Genomic DNA, 18,448 nt, shown 5'->3' on the forward strand with positions numbered 1-18,448 from the left:
TAGAACAGTCCCTGGCATTGTCATCACAAGAAACACTACGTATAGTCTATTTTTAAATTAAGTTCATTTGGCCAGGACCAGTTTGGCTCAATGAATAGAGCGTCGGCTTAGAGACTGAAAGGTCCCGGGTTCGATTCAAGTCAAGGGCATGTACCTTGGTTGCTGGCATATCCCCAGTAGGGGGTGTGCAAGAGGCAGCTGATTGATGACTTTCTCTCATCAATGTTTCTAACTCTCTCTCTCCCTTCCTCTCTGTACAAAATCAATAAAATATATTTTAAAAATTAATTAATTAATTAATTAAGTTCATTTGGTTTTGCCATTTTAATGGTATTTTGAGCTAACTGTAGATACCCTGGACTGTCACAAAAAGGTTGTATATTATTATTATAAATGTTTTTAGAAAAAGTGTGTTGTCACACTCAAATGAAACAAGCTAAGTATACCATCCACAATTTAATAGAGCAGAGATACAGTGAGCCAGTGGTAAGCATTATGTTTTATAATATTGTGCAAAAATAAAATAGGAAATCCTAAAACCAAAAGATGAAAAATATGTTGGAAAAATCATATAAAGTGGAAAGCTATATCAAGTGGAAGTATTATATGGTGAATGCGAGCAAGACTCCTATTACCCACATATCTCACCTCTAGTTGTCCTTTCCAATTAAGTGTTGACACTACTTATGTGACCCTTGGGAGAACCAAGGAATGACTCAGTGTCAGATATCTCACATTTACAATAAGATTTATAAGATCCATTCTATCTGAAAATCTGTGATTCTATAAAAAACATGACCACAGGGGACCCTTCTTTCCCTCCCCATGTGAGGCTCTTCCCTTCCCTACATGGGAGTCTGTACTTGTTCTTCAATAAATCTCCACCTTTGCTATAAAAAAACAAATAAACAAAAAAATGACCACAAAGTAAAAAGACTATTTTTACAAACATATTAGAAGTTACCTATGATAATAATTATGATCAGAGAAGTCACCGTAGTAAGTTCTTCACTTATCCCAATGATGCTACCAATGCTCAACACATTTCTGGCATTTCTAATTTGGATTTTCCTTGTAGCAGGATACTATTTAAGAAATACTAACGACTGTTTTTATCCCAGCCAGGAAGAAGCAGAGCTAGGAATTGAACCCAAGCAGTCTGGCAGTACCACCTAATGCTATATGTAAATGAAAGTTACATTCCTTTTCACCAGAGTTTGAGGACTGGGAATGATCTACTATGTCTTAAATGTCAGTTTATAAAACATATAAAAAAATAGCCATTAAATTTCATTTTAAACACCAAATATTCAACTTGATCATTTTCATTTCTCACCTTATTAATTAAACTGGCTATATATAAATTTTAACTTGGCTGTAGAAAAAACAGTCTACCATCAATAAAAAGTACTGATGAAGACTAAAGAATGTCCAACTGCCTCCTCGGCAACTGCCAAAAAAAGGAGGTTAAGAAATGTCAGCAATAGCAACCTCACTCAAATCAGCATTTCATTTACTATCAAAATGCTGCTGTGATGGTTAATTTTTAGTGTCAACTTAATTGGCCATGAGATGCCCAGATTAAATGTCATTCTGGCTGTGTCTGTGAGGGTATTTCCAGAAGAGTTTAACATTTGAATCAGTAAACTCAGTAAAGCAGCTCTCCCTTCCCAACGTGGGTGGACATCGTTTAATTCATTGAAGGCTTGAATAGATAAAAAAGTGGAGAAAGGGAGGGCTGGACCACTGGAGTAGGGACCTTGGTCTTCTGCTCTTGTACCTGAATTTGCACCATCAGACTCCCTGGTTCCCTGGTCTTCAGATTCCAACTGGATTACATCACTGGCTTCCCTGGGTCTCCAACTTGCAGTCAGACTCCATAATTATATGAACCAATTACTCATAATACTGTTTTAATACATATATAGATATATATTTATCTCTTTTTGGTTCTAATTCTCTGGAGAACCCTGACTGATACAGGTGCCTGTGGGGATAATACATTCTTCTGTATGAAATATCTTCACTTGTTTGTTTAAAAGAGTCATCTTACGCTGTAAATTCTGATTGCTATTCAGTGCTCAACAACTCAAGTGGATCCCTTCCAAGCAGTGCCCATGCTCATAAGGTATCATTCTCTCAATATAATATTTTTAAATAACAGATTAATTGAGGCATAATTTACATACCATATAATTCACCCCTTTAAAGTATACAGTTAAATTGTTTTTGGTGTATTTACAGGGTTGTACTTCCATCATTAACATCAAATTTTGAAATTTTTTTTTACATGAAAGGAACCTCAAAACCATAAACAGTCACTTCCCATCTTTTTCCTGATAGCAATCTCTAATTTACTTTCTGTTTCTATGGATTTGTCTATTCTTCCTATTTCATATGAAGGGAATCATATACTAGTAGCTTTGTGCATGAATCCATGTGCCAGTAGTTCGCTGCTGCCCTCCTGTAGCTCTCTGCCCGCTGCCCCGCCCTCCTGTAGCTCCCCCTGCCCCTCCCCATAGCTTTCTGCCCTCCTGTAGCTCTCTGCTTGTAGTTCACTGCCCCACCCTCCTGCAGATCCCTGATCCTGTTGCTACACGGCTGGTTGTTACACCTAACAGCATAACAGATAATTAGCATATTCTTCTCTTATTATATAGAATGTGACCTTTTATATCTGGTTCTTTTAACACCTTCATGTTTTCAAGGTCCATCCATGTTGTAGCATCTATCAGCAATTCATTCCATTTTATTGCTAAATAATTTCTATTACATAGATATACAACATTTCTTTATTCTTTACTTAGTTGACAGATCATTTCCATTTTTTGGCTATCATGAATAATGCTGTTAAAAGCATTCAGGTACAGGTTTTTTTCTTAGAACTTACATTTTCAATTCTCTTGAGTGCATACCTAGGAATAAAATTTCTAGGTCATATAGTAACTCTGTTTAACTTTTGAAGAACAATCAAACTTTTCCAAAATGGCTGCTTTGTTTTACATAACCACCAGCAATGTATGAGAGTTTAAGTTTCTTCATTTTGTTAATACTTGTTATTGTCTTTTTTATTTCAACAGCCTTAATGAGTTTGAAGTGGTATCTCATTGTAGTTTTAATTGCATCTCCTAATGACTTATGGTGAACATCTTTTCATATGCTTATTGGCCATTTGTATATAGTCCTTTGCCCATTTTTTTTTAATTGGTGTATTTGTCTTTTCTTGTTGAGTTTAAAGAATTCTTTATATATTCTAGATATAAGTTTTTAAAATAACTGTGTGATATGCAAATATTTTCCCCATTCTGTGAGTTGTGTGTTTTTGCTCTCTTGATTGTGTTCTTTGAAACACAAATGTTTTTATTTTTATGAAGTCTAATGTATTATATTTCCTTTTGGTACTTGTATATTTGGTGCCATATCTAAGAAATTAATGCCTAATCCAAGATAATAAAGGTTTATTTCTATGTTTTCTTCTAAGAGTTTTATGCTTTTACTTTTTATACTTAGGGTTCTGATTCATTTTGAGTCAATTTTTGCATATGGTATGAGAAAGGAATCCAACTTTTTTTGTATGTTGATATTCAGTTGTCTCAGCACATTTGTTGAAAAAAAAAACATACTTTTCTCATTTACTTTTCTTGGCACACTTGTCAAAAATAAATTGACTGAAAATGTATGGGTTTAGTATTTCTGGATTCTATTCTATTGATCTATATTTCTAACTTTATGCCAGTATCACATTATCCTTTTTTTTTTTTAACTAAGTATATTTTATTTATGGCAGTAGAAATGGTGGAGGGCTTTTCACTTTTTATACTTGTTCAATCCCACATTGTATAATAAAATATGCATAATAAATTACATTAGAGAAACATTATGAGACTAAAGCAAAACCAGGGCCATAATAGTCATTCTGAATACAGGCTATCAATCTTTCTTCACTCATTGGGAAATGGTAATAAAATATTATTTTAGAAATATTTTTGGTAGACTATTTTTTTGTAAAATGTCACTTAAAATGTGTTACTTGTATCACACATGAACATTTATTTTTATTACGATTTATCCTGAGATATTCATTTTCTCTAGAATACAAAATATAAGAGCAAACCTATGTGCTTATTGACATCACCAGTGGCCACAAGTTTATTTGTAATAGATTAGTATAAATTTATAGTAAGTTTTGAAATCAGGAAGTATGATTTCAAGTACTTTGCTTTCTTTTTCAATATTGTTTTGGCTATTTTCAGTCTTTTGCAATTCCATGTGAAATTTAAGATCAGCTTGCTAATTTATGCAAAAAAGGCAACTGAAATTTTGAAAGAGATTGTACTGAATCTGTAGATCAGTTCGGAAAACATTGCCATCTCAATATGAAGTCTTCTAACTTATGAACATAGTATATCTTTCCATTTATGTAGGTCTCCTTTATGTTCTTTCAATGATGTTTTATAGTTTTTAAAGTATGACTCTTGTATTAGTTTTGTTAAGTTTATTCATAAGTATTTTATTTTTGATACCGTTATAAATGAAATTGTTTTCTTAATTTTTGTTGTTATTAATTCTCACCCAAGGATATTTTTCCACTTGTTTTTAGGGAGAGTGGAAAGGAGGAAGGGAGACACAGAGAGGGAAAATTCGATGTGCCCTGACCAGGAATTGAACTGTGACCTCCTGCTTCATAGCTCAACACTCAACCACTGAGAAACACCAGCTGGGCTTTTCTAGTATGTTCTGAAACTAGGTGATCACATTGTTTGATTATCATTGACAAAAATAAAAATTAAAAAAAATCACATTTTACAAGTTCTATTCACTCCTTTCCATGTATTGCACATTTTATAGAGTTCACACTACTATTACAGGCTACATCTTCAAGTAGAATCCTTGTATGGGAGACCCATTACTTTGGTTTGACATGTGCAAATGGGTAATGCTGAGCAGTTCATGGTTTTCCAAGTCAGGAAAAAGCAGTCTTTTCTTCCTACTTTAACTTCTATTTATAGTTAATTAAATTTTCATTTTATTCTGAAATCTTCATAGTCTACCCCCTTCCTCCTGGTTATGCATTTTAGTAGACTTCGTTGAAGTATAAAATAGCTCAGGTATATCCATCTAACATTAATAAAAGAGTGGCAGACAAATTAGAATACTGATGCATGTCATGCACATAATTATTTCTCAGAAAAGTTCTTCTCTGCCTTAAACCAATAAGATAGAAAATTGACTACCTTTTAATTCATCTTGTTTATGGATTGATATGATCCAAGGAAACTTCTGAAAACCCTTACCTAACAAATTTGGCATATAGAGGGTTTTATAATAAAAGTATCCAAGATAGTCCCAGGGAAAATGAGGTAGATTTAGGTATTCTAACATTTCAAAAACATATACAAAGCTGCAATATTTTATTAGTATACATGTTTTATTTTTCCAAACTTGCCAATATGGCTGAGATGATGACAGCTCAACACCAACAGGAAAAAAATACACACACAGAGAGAGAAACATTAAGAAAAAGTAAATATTTAATGCCCATTGTTGTACTTAGTATTTGGACCTAGACTAATTTATTTTGATACCTAGTACTATGAATTTTCTTGCAGTAAAAAGGAATCCTGTGAAAGTGTTTATTTGCTATTTTTAATGTAAAATATTTGCTGGGCTTATTTTCTTAAGAAAAAATAATAATGATAGCATTTTCTGCCAAAAGTGTTCAAAACAAATAAAATGAAAAATAAATAGGAAGAGAAATACAATTGGCAAAATATCTGTTTTTAATGCTGTGAAGAAAAATATTTTATAAGCATCTTTGAAAGATTTGAAAAATAACCAACTGTATAGTTACTTAAATCACTTTTGTACCACTGAATTCATCTCTTCAATTGCTTTAAGTTAAAAAAAAAACTGCTTTAATTCTGATATTATATAGTAAGATGGATTCTTGATGCAAGCTGAAACTGACACTGTTGCATATATAAATGGGGGCTAAGTACTTTCACAAAGTATAATATAAATAGAAACAGAACAGATAAACCAAAATAAATTATTTTCAAAAAAATGTTTGGGTTGTTTTACTGTGGTTTTGTAGGCATAATTAGATGAATTATTTTGCTTTGCCAACAGAAATAAATGTCTTAATAATTATATATATCTACACGTATATTAATCTTTATAACATAACTTTGTTGCTGTTTATGTGATTTACAATGCAGGGCAGAAAAGTTTCTTGATTTATAGAAAGATCCCCTCAGAATTACTGCCAGAGTCTGACAGAAATCCTGATTGTGATTGACTTTTCAGTGTGCTTTGTAGCTAATATATTGGCACTTGTCTTTTTGGCAGAACCTGATGAATTACTTTCTAACTGGAGTACTTTAAGTATATAGATAGACTGCCTGCCTTCCTTAATTGACACTCCTACATTCCATCAACTGGTTGCTATGCTATCTTTTTTATTTCTCCCTTCTAAATTCCAAGTTTCTGGAGTTGCTTTTCACAATCAGGACATATACCTGCTGTTATGCAAGAGTATTGCTGGGTGAGGAGAGATCAGTATTCAGACATGAGAGAAAACATCTGGAATGACATTTTCAGGCCCAGAAAGTTTCACCTATCGATAGAAAGAGAAAGCCAAGCCAGTATAAAGCACTATGATTTTCTGGCAAAACCACACATCTAGAAACATGTCCCTTCTCTGTCCAGAAGAGGCAAAACTGGGGGGGTGCATGGTCTTGCCAAACACTCTGTTTCCTCCTCCCTCCCATATCCTTGTAAAAAACTCATATATGTATACCTAGACAATGGTTTCAAGTGCTTATATCAATAAGCATAAAAATTTCTTTTTTAAAAAATATATTTTATTGATTTTTTACAGAGAGGATGAGAGAGGGATAGAGAGCTAGAAACATCAATGAGAGAGAAACATCGACCAGCTGCCTCTTGCACACCCCCTACCGGGGATGTGCCCGCAACCAACGTACATGCCCTTGACCAGAATCGAACCTGGGACCTTTCAGTCTGCAGACCGACGCTCTACCACTGAGCCAAACCGGTTTCAGCAGCATAAAATTTCTATGCTTAGAGGCCAAAAACTACTTTTGTAAGGAACAAATTCACATATCTACGAAGAAGAAGAAAGAATTCTGAGGCAGTGAAGGTTTACACACGTTAAGTCCATGGACCCCTTAGAAAGACACATATGCATTGTAATTTTGTCTCTTTATGTTGATCTTAGTTTATTTGCACTGTTCCTGAGCACTGTGATCAATAAAAACATTTTCTAGGCTAAACTTTGAGATATTTTACACACTTTGCCCAGAAATTGATGGATAAGGAAGTTAAACTGGAATCTAACTTTGATGAACCCATGATTCTTAAATTTCTTCTGTATTACAAAACTTGTTATTAAAGTGAACAGTTTCTTTGTCTTTTGGTTAAGGCAAAAGTTTACTGTGAAGAAGGTATTTATTTATTCTGATAAATTTGTCTGTATGAATATGCACATTATAAACAGACAAAAAAAATCTGCATTTTTGGTAAAAGTTTGCTGATAATCCAAATGTTGTTGTTATGTAGCAACCAACACTAATCCTATCTAATAAAAAAATAATATGCAAATTGACCATCACACCAAGCCACAAGATGGCCGCCTCCTTATGGTCCAAGATGGCTGCCCCCATGTGGACACAAGATGGCCACCACGAGATGGTCATCAGGGGAGGGCAGTTGTGGGAAGTTAGGGGTGATCAGGCCAGCAGAGGAGGGCAGTTGGGGGTGACCAGGCTGGCAAAGGAGGGCAGTTGGGGGGGACTAGGCCTGAAGGGGAGGGCAATTGTAGGTGATCAGGCAAGCAGGGAGGGCAGTTAGGGGTGACCAGGCCTGCAGGGGCTGAGAGTTGGGGGGGACTAGGCCTGCAGGGGATGAGAGTTGGGGGGGACCAGGCCTATAGGGGAGGGCAGTTTGGGGCGGGACAAGGTCTGTAGTGGAGGACAGATGAGGGGACCCAGGCCTGCAGGGGAACCAGGCCTGCAGGGGAGGGCAGTTGGGAGCCAGCAGTCCTAGATTGTGAGAGGGATGTCCGACCACCAGTTTAGGCCCGATCCCAGTGGGTTCCAGGTTGGATAGGGTGCAGGCTGGGCTGAGGGACACCCCACCACACACACACACCATGCATGAATTTTGTGCACCAGGCCTCGAGTTGCTATATAATAATCCTAAAGATACATTTTAAAAATAAAGAAATACATTAATATTTTTAGTGTATATTGTGGATATTTCTACTGTATATTTATAATTGATTTAAAGTAATTCTGTTTTAGACCATGATAAAGTAGCTGGTATCAAACACAAATAATTAAATAAGAATTATAAAGGCTGAGTACAATATATCAAACAACTGCTGAAATGCATTAGACAGCCAGCAATTCAAGGGTATAATTCTTAAGAGAATGGAAATATAGAAGTCCTACATTTACTCCAGATTTTTTCCTCAAGTTATTTTAAAAGTTTCATTGGACAGTAGAAACAGAGATCAGAGCTTATCTTCTAAGAATGCTGGGATGGGGGCAGGGGGAGTATCAGGTGAGAGAAAAGTAAACAAGGAGCAAAAAATATGCATAAGAATTCTACTAGCATTTTAAACTAAGCAGAATATACTTAAAAAGAAAGGAAGCCCATATTTTAAGAAAAAGAAAAAGAGAAAACAGCTAATTGATGAGCAAAGTTTTTAGGGGTTGCAAAATGCTATGCAGATCTTAAAATTCCAACCCATTCAAATTGTAAAGATCTTGGTGAACATTCCACTCATTCAGATGAGACTCCAGAAAGTTCATACTTAAAACTTACCTTTTAGAAGTAAGAAAATAATTGAAAATCACTAACCATAACCATTCATAATCAGATATTGACAGAATCTACGTGATCTGCCAGTAATGAAATGCCTACTGTTACAAAATTCAACATACTTCAGAGGAAAATTACATAATGCAGAGCTGCTCTAACATTATCCAGCATATAATCAACTATTATTAGACTCATGAATAAACAGAAAAAATATGATAATAATAAAGAGAAAAGATGACCAATAAAAGCAGATATAGAAAAGATCCAACTTCTGGAGTTAGCTTACCAGGACTTCAAAATAATTACAAATAATAAGTTAAAGGAAAATATACAAAATAGATTAAAATATGAAATATTTCAGCAGAAAATTCTATAATTCATAAGAATGTTAAACATTCTAGGTCTTCAAAACACAATATCTAACATTAGAAGTCACTTGATGTGTTTAACAGAAGTCTGAACACCAGAGAAGATGGACTTCATAAAATCAAGGACAGGTTTATGGAAACAATGCAATTAAAGCACAGAATGAAGAAACAAGAGCCGTCAGGAACATGATTATGCACATACATACCATTTGAGAGAAAATGAGCTATATCCTTCCAATGGAGAAAAGAGAATGACATAGAAGAAACATTTAAGAAAATAGTACTCAAATTATTTTCCAGTTGTGATAAAAGGCATAGATTCCAGAAGTTCAACAAAACTCAGACAGGAGAAATACAAAGAAAACCACAACTAGCTATTTCATGGTCAAACTGCTGAAAAATAAAAATAAATGAACAAGATCAAAATTTTAAAAGCAGTTTTTAAAAGAAAAATAAAACAGTAAGAATAACCGCTGACTTTTCAACAGAAACTATTGAAACCAGAAGACATCATTAAAATATCAAAAGAGCCAAAACCAGTTTGGCTCAGTGGATAGAGTGTCCGCCTGCGGACTGAAAGGTCCCAGGTTCGATTCTGGTCAAGGGCATGTACCTTGGTTGCGGGTACATCCCCAGTAGGGGGTGTGCAAGAGGCAGCTGATCGATGTCTCTCTCTCATCGATGTTTCTAATTCTCTATCCCTCTCCATTCCTCTCTGTAAAAAATCAATAAAAATATATTTTAAAAAAATATATCAAAAGAAAATAAATAACAATCAACCTTGAATTAAAGGTTATACAAGAGAAAATACCCCAACAAATGGAAACAATATAAAGACAAAAATTTAAAGTAATTATATCTTGGGAAGACCAGTCATACAAGAAATATTTAAGGAAGCTCTTTGAGATAAACAAAAATATTTCAAATCAGAGCACAAAAGTGTAAGAAGAAGAAAAAAAAAGCACCAAGTAAGGGTAAATATAAAAGCTTAATGATCTAAGAAAAATACAGTTTTTGTAGTTGAAGGCAAAAATCACAGAAAATATATTTTAAAAGAATAGCAAAACATGTAAGGGTAAATGGAGTTACAGAGAATTCCTGTTTCAGGAGACACAGAGTCACATAGAACTAAAGCTACAGTTGGCACCTAAGCACTTCAGCTCCTTACATCCAGGGACCATCAGACAAGAAGAGGCATCACAATCCTGACAGGGATAACTGACCATAATTGTCAGGAAGAAAGAGGGCTCGTTTATACTAGAGTGACAGGAGTAAGTTTGTCACTCATGTGATCCACTTGGATACTTCTTGGTACTTCCTTGCCCTATCTCTATATATAAACCCTAATATGCAAATAGACCGAACAGCAGACCAACCGAACAACTAAACAACCAGTCACTATGACATGCACTGACCACTAGGGGGCACACACAGAACATGGCTGGCATCGGCAGCAGGAAGCAGAGCACAGAACAAAGTGGGTGTCGGCAGCAGTGGGATGGTAGAGCAGGTGAGCGGGGACACCAGACCAAGGTGGGGCACCAGTTGCTGCATTCGGGGTGAGCCTCTGGTGATTACTGAAAATTCTTTGCTCCTGTGCTCTTCAGTCTTGCCCAGCACTCACACCTGCTGCCAGCACCAGCCTTATTTGCACCTGCTGCTGGCACTGGAGCTGCCACTTACACCTACTGTAGGCTCTGGGCACTGGCCCCAACCGCTTGGTACCATCAGCAGGTGCAAACAGCAGCTGCCAGCCCATATCACCCCTAAGGGCTTCTCCAACTCCCCTTGCTCCTGAGGGGCAATCAGGGCAGCAGCCACCACTTACACTCATTGCTGGTGCCAGCCCCAATCACTCAGCATGTGTGAGCAGGTCCGGCACCATCAGCATGTGTGATGGTGGCAGGAGCAGGGCTGCCAGCAGACTGGGGACCATGGTGGGAAGGGCCAGGCAATGGTGCAGAGGATGAGCCAAGACCCACCCCTGTGCTCACCACAGCCTCGCAATCCACAGTTCCTTTCAAGTGCACAAATTTGTGCACGAGGCCCCTCGTTTTAATAATAGACAAGTGCAGCAATCACATCACGAGAGGGCATGGTGACCAGGAACTCAAAACTCAGGATTGAGGGTTTTGATCACAGCCTGTAATGGTTAATTTTATCTATCAACTTGTTAAATCCTAGTCCCCAGTTTTTGGCCAAACACTAGTCTAGATATTACAGTGAAGGAATTTTGTCAAGTTATTAACATTTACAATCACTCCTTTAAGTAAAGGGGATTATTCTAGATATTATGGGTATGACCTTAACTAGTTGAAAGGCTTGAGAACAAAATCTGAGGTTTCCTAGAGAAGAAGGAACTCTGCCTCAAGACTGTAACACAGATGTCCTGCCTGGGTTTCCAACTGCATGAGCCAATTCCTGAAATCAACCCATCTAGCCATCCATCCATCTACCTAAATGGTTTTTATATATCCTACTGGTTCTGTTTCTCTGAAGAACTCTAGGCAAAACATCAAGACTAAGCAGCCGTGCCAGCTGAAAATAAGTAGAATCTAGAATAATAAAGAAGGTGAAAATGAGTCATCTGTTGCATCCTCAAGGCCTCCTGGAGCCATGGAAGCTGTAGTTCATCGCACTAACCTTCCACTTCTAAGTTCTTTAGAGAAAAGGAACACCAGAATCCTGGAAGAGCTGATCCCATAACTTTTATGGATAGCAAATCCAAGAGGCACAAGGCCTAGTGTTTTTACCCTAGAAAATACATATATTTAAACATTTAAATGCTGATCGTCGGTGAAGCCTTTTGTTGTTTCCAAAGCATTTACTCTACCATTTCTTCTCAAAAGAACTCAGCATCTCCCAACCCTGTTCTGTAGGGTTCCCAAGTTCCAGGTGTGGGCCATCACGGGCCTGAGCAAATCAGTGTCTCATCCCTGTGCTCTAGCTATTTGTCCCATGTGGGAACACAGAATGGAGCCCAGGCCTAAGCAAATATGCAAAGCACATTCCTTGGCCTCTGGGATTAGTTCAAAGGTAAGTTTTCAACCCAAGATGATAAAACCAAAAGAAAGATCAGCCTTTTGTGTGGCAGTTGATTTTTAAAAAATCTATTTTCCTCTGCATGTGAACAAGGAGGCTCACGGCTCTGCAAGCTGCTGGCAACCACCTTGTTACCTCGAGGAAGTGAGCAAAGCCAACCAGCAGAGAAGGAAAAAGGCAGGAGGACCTCAACAGAGGAGGTCAGAGTCTTGGTGACAGCATGACCTTTGTAGTCAAACCACATTGGGAGCCTTTCCTGGACTTTTCAATTATAGAGGGCCAAAGGTCCTTTTTATTACTTAACTCTGTGTGAGTTAGGATATGTTTTTTTACTTTGCAAACAAAAGTATTCTATCTCAGCAGTGTCACTGCAGATTCTGGAATGCTAACATCAATACGCTGCTGGTAGAAATAAAATCTGATACTATCTTTTGGAGGGCAATTTGACAATATGTATTAAAAGATCTAAGTATGGGCATATCCTTCAACCTAATATATAAACTTATAAAAGTTTATTCATCCAATCAATAAATATTTAAGCACTTTTTATGTACCAAACACTATTTCAGGAGTCAGGGGTTTAGCACTGAACAAAACGAAGTTCTTCATGAAATCAGCCTTACAAATAATCAGAATGTGTCCAAGGATTTATCTACAAGGATGTTAATCTGAAAACTCTTCATAATAGGGAGCAATTAGAAACAATATAATGCCCAAAAAGAAGGTGATTGCTTAGATACATTTGGGGGCATTGGCTTAATAAAATGCCATTTAGGCATTTAAAATGAATTGTGGAAACTGATGACAGGAAAACTTACTTTATACTATTAGTTGAAAAAAGCTGGTGGTAGGAATGTAAAGGGCAACTCATGCTTACATACTTCTATGTGTATATTTATGTTCAAGAAATACCTGCCATTAGACACTCTAAAATGATTATTATTCTGAGTAGAATTATGGGTGCTTTTGATTTTCTTCTTTGTACATTTTTATGTTTCCTGTTATGAAAATGCCTTTCCTTTACTAGCAAAAAAAATGTTAATCTTACAGAATGATCTCAAGTAGTTTACATTTAAAAGTAAATAAAAAACACTTGAATGTTCATTAATATTGTACTGTTTCATAAATCCAAGGTGACCCTATGAACAGATGTGCAAATAAAGGATCAGACTAGCACCCTCCATTCTAGGTCGTGTCTACCCAGGGAAGACTGCCACAAGTTTTTCTTTTTGATGAAATTCCTACTTTTTAATGGAATATAGTAAAAAGGTCTTGAAGCTGATTAATGACTGCATGGGTTGGGCCCTCGGTCCCTAGTCTTGGGATCGAGGGCTATTTCTACCACACTGTGTCCTCTGCCCAGCACACAGGCAACACCATTATAATGAATCTGTCATCAACAGAGTCATTCAATACGTTTGGAGAATCTCAAAAATAGCTTGGCAGCTCTGAGGCAGCCACTATTTAAAAACTTAAAACTGAAGTACACCCTGGATTTAAAATGTAAAGAAATACACGGTGGGTTTAAAACATTTGCATTCTCTTCCTTGCCTTTCAAATTTATAGAATAGAATTTCAAGTGTGTGTACATTGACAGCTACTTCTACACAGACAGAGTGAAACTGTTGGTAGGGTGAAGTTGGCAGGAAACTCCTTTTGTCCCCCTCCCCCTTACTTTCATTTTTGCCCTTCCCTCATTCTCTAGGAAACTCTATTCTGCTATTTTCTGGATGTTTGATGTAAAAGAGAAATTATGACTTTAATGATTGAATAGCAGCTACAAATTTCCATTTCATTTTGCTTAGCAGCTCAGATGTGATTTAATGAAGCATGAATAGAATTCTCCCACAGGTGGATCTGAGCTGAACTGATGAGGCTTCTGACTGCCAATTCTTCTGCGCACAGAAATAGCAGCATAACCTATTCCATGTATTTGTTATCTGTTACTAAGAGAAAATGACCAACCCACCCAGAGAAACAAAAATACAGTGGATCATGAGACTACTCAAAAGGACAGAAACCTGTTGGCTACACTCAGAATGTTCACATACTCTTAAACAACAACAACAAAAAAAGGCAAATGTTTCCAAACAATAAAAATAAAAGACTTCAAAAAAGATTTTCTTCTTGTACATTTTTTGTACATCTATATATATATATATATATATATATATATATATATATATGTATTTTGTATATTTTGATAACATATATATATATTATATATATATATGTATTTTGTATATTTTGATAACATATATATATATATATATATATATATATATATATAGTGTGTGTGTGTGTGTGTGTGTGTTAGTGTCTGGCCTAAATACTCTTCAAATGGTTGGTTCTAATCAAGAAAGCATTTTTTCCCAAACATCAAGTTTATAGGTAGATATCTTTAAGATATCAAATCTTTTCAGTAAATATTTCTTCAGTGTTCATGTGTGTAGCATTCTGCAGAGGATCTAACTGACCTGAAGAGGATGCGGTGGCATCTAAGAGATCATCCCTGCCTGCAGGAGACTTGCTGTGCTAATCAGAGCAGGCACCTCCATGAGCAGTAGTAATGCTTCTCTAATTTCATGAAATGTTACTCTCTTTTCTCAAAAATTCTTCATACACCTTGGGCCTGGAGTTGATTTCCATTTAAGAGAAAGCAAGAAAATAGATAAATGAGTGTGAGACTCTAAATTTTGTTCTGGCCTTTAGTAGTCAGATTATGATTTTGAGCAAAGTGGACAAAAATTTATTGTAACTAATAAAATAATATTGATCTTGCCATGGAATAAGAACCACGGATTCAGAGCCATCCCTGTGTACTAATTTGGGTATGACAAGCTTAAGACCTATTTATAACTTTTAAAGTATTTTATGGCTCTTTCTTTCCAAAGAAGTGCACATCATATTGCACAAGGTTTGTTAACATACAAGTGCTCTTCTCTGCCAAAAGCAGCTGAAAAAGCAAAAGGATTACCCAAGGATTGTTTTTCCAACCTGCCTTTGACTTCGTAATGGGTAATTGTACAGAAATATTTGGTACTTAATAACCTTGAAACTTTTAATTCAGAAAGATTTTATGGCTCTAAGGCTACATGGTCTGTTGGCTCAGGTTCATAAATCCTCCCAAAATGGATGTGGCCATGTGACTGTAACCACCTTTGTGCCTAGCCCTAGCAGGTGCCTGCCTGCGGGGGGCGCTGGATGGTTTATCTAGCTGAACTGGGTATGAATTATGGCTTCTACTTAAATTGGTTTGGAAGGAGACTTGACTTGGGATGGGAAACACACAATACAATACACAGATGATAAATTGTAGAACTGTATACCTGAAACCTGTAGAATTTAATAACTAGTCACCTCCAATAAATACGAAAGAAAGAAAGGAAGAAAGGAAGGAAGGAAGGAAGGAAGGAAGGAAGGAAGGAAGGAAGGAAGGAAGGAAGGAAGGAAGGAAGGAAGGAAGGAAGAAAGGATTCAAAATGGCTTTGAAAATAAGGAACCTCCATTCCTATTAACTTATGTTTTCAAAGAACCACACATCACCAGATAATTAGCAATGCTTGCATTATCTCTGCCATCCAAAATCCGGGGTATCTGGGCACCATTTTATACAAAATGAACAAAGTTTCATAGAAAGCTATCACATTTTGACTTTTCCATTGAAAGAATAAACGCACACCAGTCAGGGTTACCTGGGGCAGAGGGAATGTGGCTGCATTTTCTCTGGGACTATGGCAGGGAAGCATCTAATTTCCAGAAGCTGAGTTTTAGACACAGGGATCCCAACCTGGGATCAGAATTTCCTTGTAGATCTCACCACTGTACCTCGTGAACATCCAAGCTGCTGGCTGCACTCCCAGACACCTTCCTTCCTCGATGTTATCACAGTCCCCTCCCAGGTGGGCTCCCCATCCAGGCAGAAAGAGAGGTGAAACACCACAGTCACTCTTCTCTTTAAGGCTTCTCTATGCGTACCTAGCTTCCCCTCACAGTTTTTGCCTGAGCCTCATCTAAGTACAGTGATTCTTAAGTAACATTGCAAGATGGCTGTTAATATTAAAACATACATGCCTCCTCTGTTTCAGGACCTTGTTTTTCTAATTTTTAAAAATTATCTTTCATCATACGGGTACACACAGTTCCTTTTAAACCTGCACTTCAGTTAAGCAATGAAGAGAGACTGTTTACAATTTCACTTGCTGGCTCTTATACGTATATGCTTTATTTTTCTTCAATTAGAAAAAAAAACATTTTCAAAAAAAAAAAAAACTTTAGATTTCTTATTTCTCCATCTCTTCTACTAAGAGTTCAAACTTAAAAAAAACAAAAAACAAAAAAAACAACCCTGATGATACCTCAAAAGGCCAACTTCACGCCAAAGTCAGCAAGATGAAAAGCAGAATTTTGTATAAGAATAATTACATTCCCATTAGCTTTTACAATATATCTCATCCTCTTGGGCTGACTGCAGAGGTGCCCTGGGAAGAGAAACAGAAGTTTGCGCCTCTCTCATAAGTTAACATACTAAACTTCTTTAAAGAGAATAAGTGGTGTGGCCTGGGTCAATTAATGCATGGATTTCAGTGGATACTCCTGATGGAAACTACTTAAAACCTGTATGCCATCAGTGGTGGGTGAATCATTCTGCTCTCACTAAATATCTGTCCAAACCTCAATATGACAATGATTTTTATGGCCTAATTGAATGCACCCTCAATAAAAATAAATTGCAAAAAGCTGATATAAAAATTATATGTATCACTAAATAGTGTCTTTTCTACAAATGCTTTAAAGGTCTGCTGGTAGAAACCAGTGGTTATGTAACAAGTCGATTTCAAACGATTGCACCTTTTACGATTACATCCTGATAAACAAGTTGAGCTAAAGTCCCTAAATATTCTAGCAATTCAAATAAAAGGAAATACAGTAATTCTTTGCTGAGTGGGAGAGGAAGGATAGACAATATGATGAGAAAGCTGTACCAATCTTCCCCAAGAGTTAGGGAGGAAACACAAATTTGTCATTTCGGGGTACTAATGTATGATCATCTGAAATAGAAGGTGGTACCTGATAAACTTAGGTGTCTACAGTTACTCAGCTTGGCTAGGCCTTGAGCAATTAAAGCTAATGGTTTTCTTCCTAGCACCTAAGCTTAGCCTTTTTTTTTTTTTTTTTTTTTTTTTCCTTTCTGGCCTTGTCTCGCTAGTTGTCCCCAGCACCATTTCTTTGGGGTCAAGGAAGGTTGGGGGCCCTCCTTCTCACTCTCCAGACCGTAGGTAACCCAACTCGGGTAAGGTTGCCCGCGTTGCATGGCCCTCCGAGCCAGGGAGGGCACTGCCTCCCAGCGAACCGCCCCAGGCAGGCCTCGGGGCCCCCAGGGTAGGCTGTCCAGCTCTGTCAACGAGGCCGACCAGGCGCAAAGAGCTCGCGTTTTCGTTTTTGAAAAGCAACGCAGCTCCCTCCGCGGGCGCAGTCCCCGCGCCCTGGGTGCCGGGCAGAGGCCGCCAGGGGTGCCCAGGACTTGGACGGGTTAAAAGCAGGACACCCCGCGAGCAAGGCCGCCTCCATCCAGCCCTCCCCAACCCTCCCCTGGCTCGGGCTCCAGAGACCTAGCCCGGCGGCCCAGCGCCGCGCCGATCCGCGCCCGGAGAGAAGCAGCTGTTCCCAACAGCTGGGGGGCGGCGGCGCCGGGCGCCCCAGGTGCGGCCGCGGCCAATCGCAGGCGTCCGGCCCGCCCCCTCCCCAGCCGGGCGCCGACCCCCGGCCCGCCCGCGGGGGAGGGAGCGGAGCGGGCAGCGCCGTCCTCGCCACTTGTCTTCCAGCTGCCGCGGCGGCAGGGACGGAGCGTCTCCCGCAGCCGAGCGGAGCCGCCCGCGCCCCGGCCCTCCCGCCGCGCCCACCCGCCCACCCTCCTCCGCCCCCGGCCGCGCTCTGCCCGCCGACCCTCCCCACGGCCCGCCCGGGACACCTAATCGCTGGGCCAGGAAAAAACATCTACCTCTAAACGCACCCCGTTCCCGGCTGGAGGACCACCCCCTCTTTTCATTTGTGGCCTCCCCGCCGCCGCCGCCGCCGCCGCCGGGGGAGAGGACACCGCCGCTGGCACGTTCTACGGAACCGGATCCGCACCCAGACGATCCGGAGAATTTGTACCGTGACCGGCAGGGGGGGCGGGAGGAGAGCGGCGA

The 18,448-nt window shown here is 38.4% G+C and overlaps 1 long non-coding RNA gene across 1 annotated transcript; it reads right to left on the reverse strand.

Moving 5' to 3' along the window:
- Nucleotides 1-5,509: 5,509 nt before the first annotated feature.
- LOC311616852 lies at nt 5,510-18,374 on the reverse strand. The gene is made up of 2 exons (XR_014794001.1): nt 18,259-18,374; nt 5,510-6,616 (listed from the first exon to the last, which is right to left on the reverse strand). It is a non-coding gene; the product is annotated as an uncharacterized lncRNA (long non-coding RNA).
- Between the last annotated feature and the right edge of the window lie 74 nt (nt 18,375-18,448).

The sequence above is a fragment of the Pipistrellus hanaki genome, assembly GCF_964339955.1.
Source record: "Pipistrellus hanaki genome assembly, chromosome: 2".
NCBI lineage: Eukaryota > Metazoa > Chordata > Mammalia > Chiroptera > Vespertilionidae > Pipistrellus > Pipistrellus hanaki.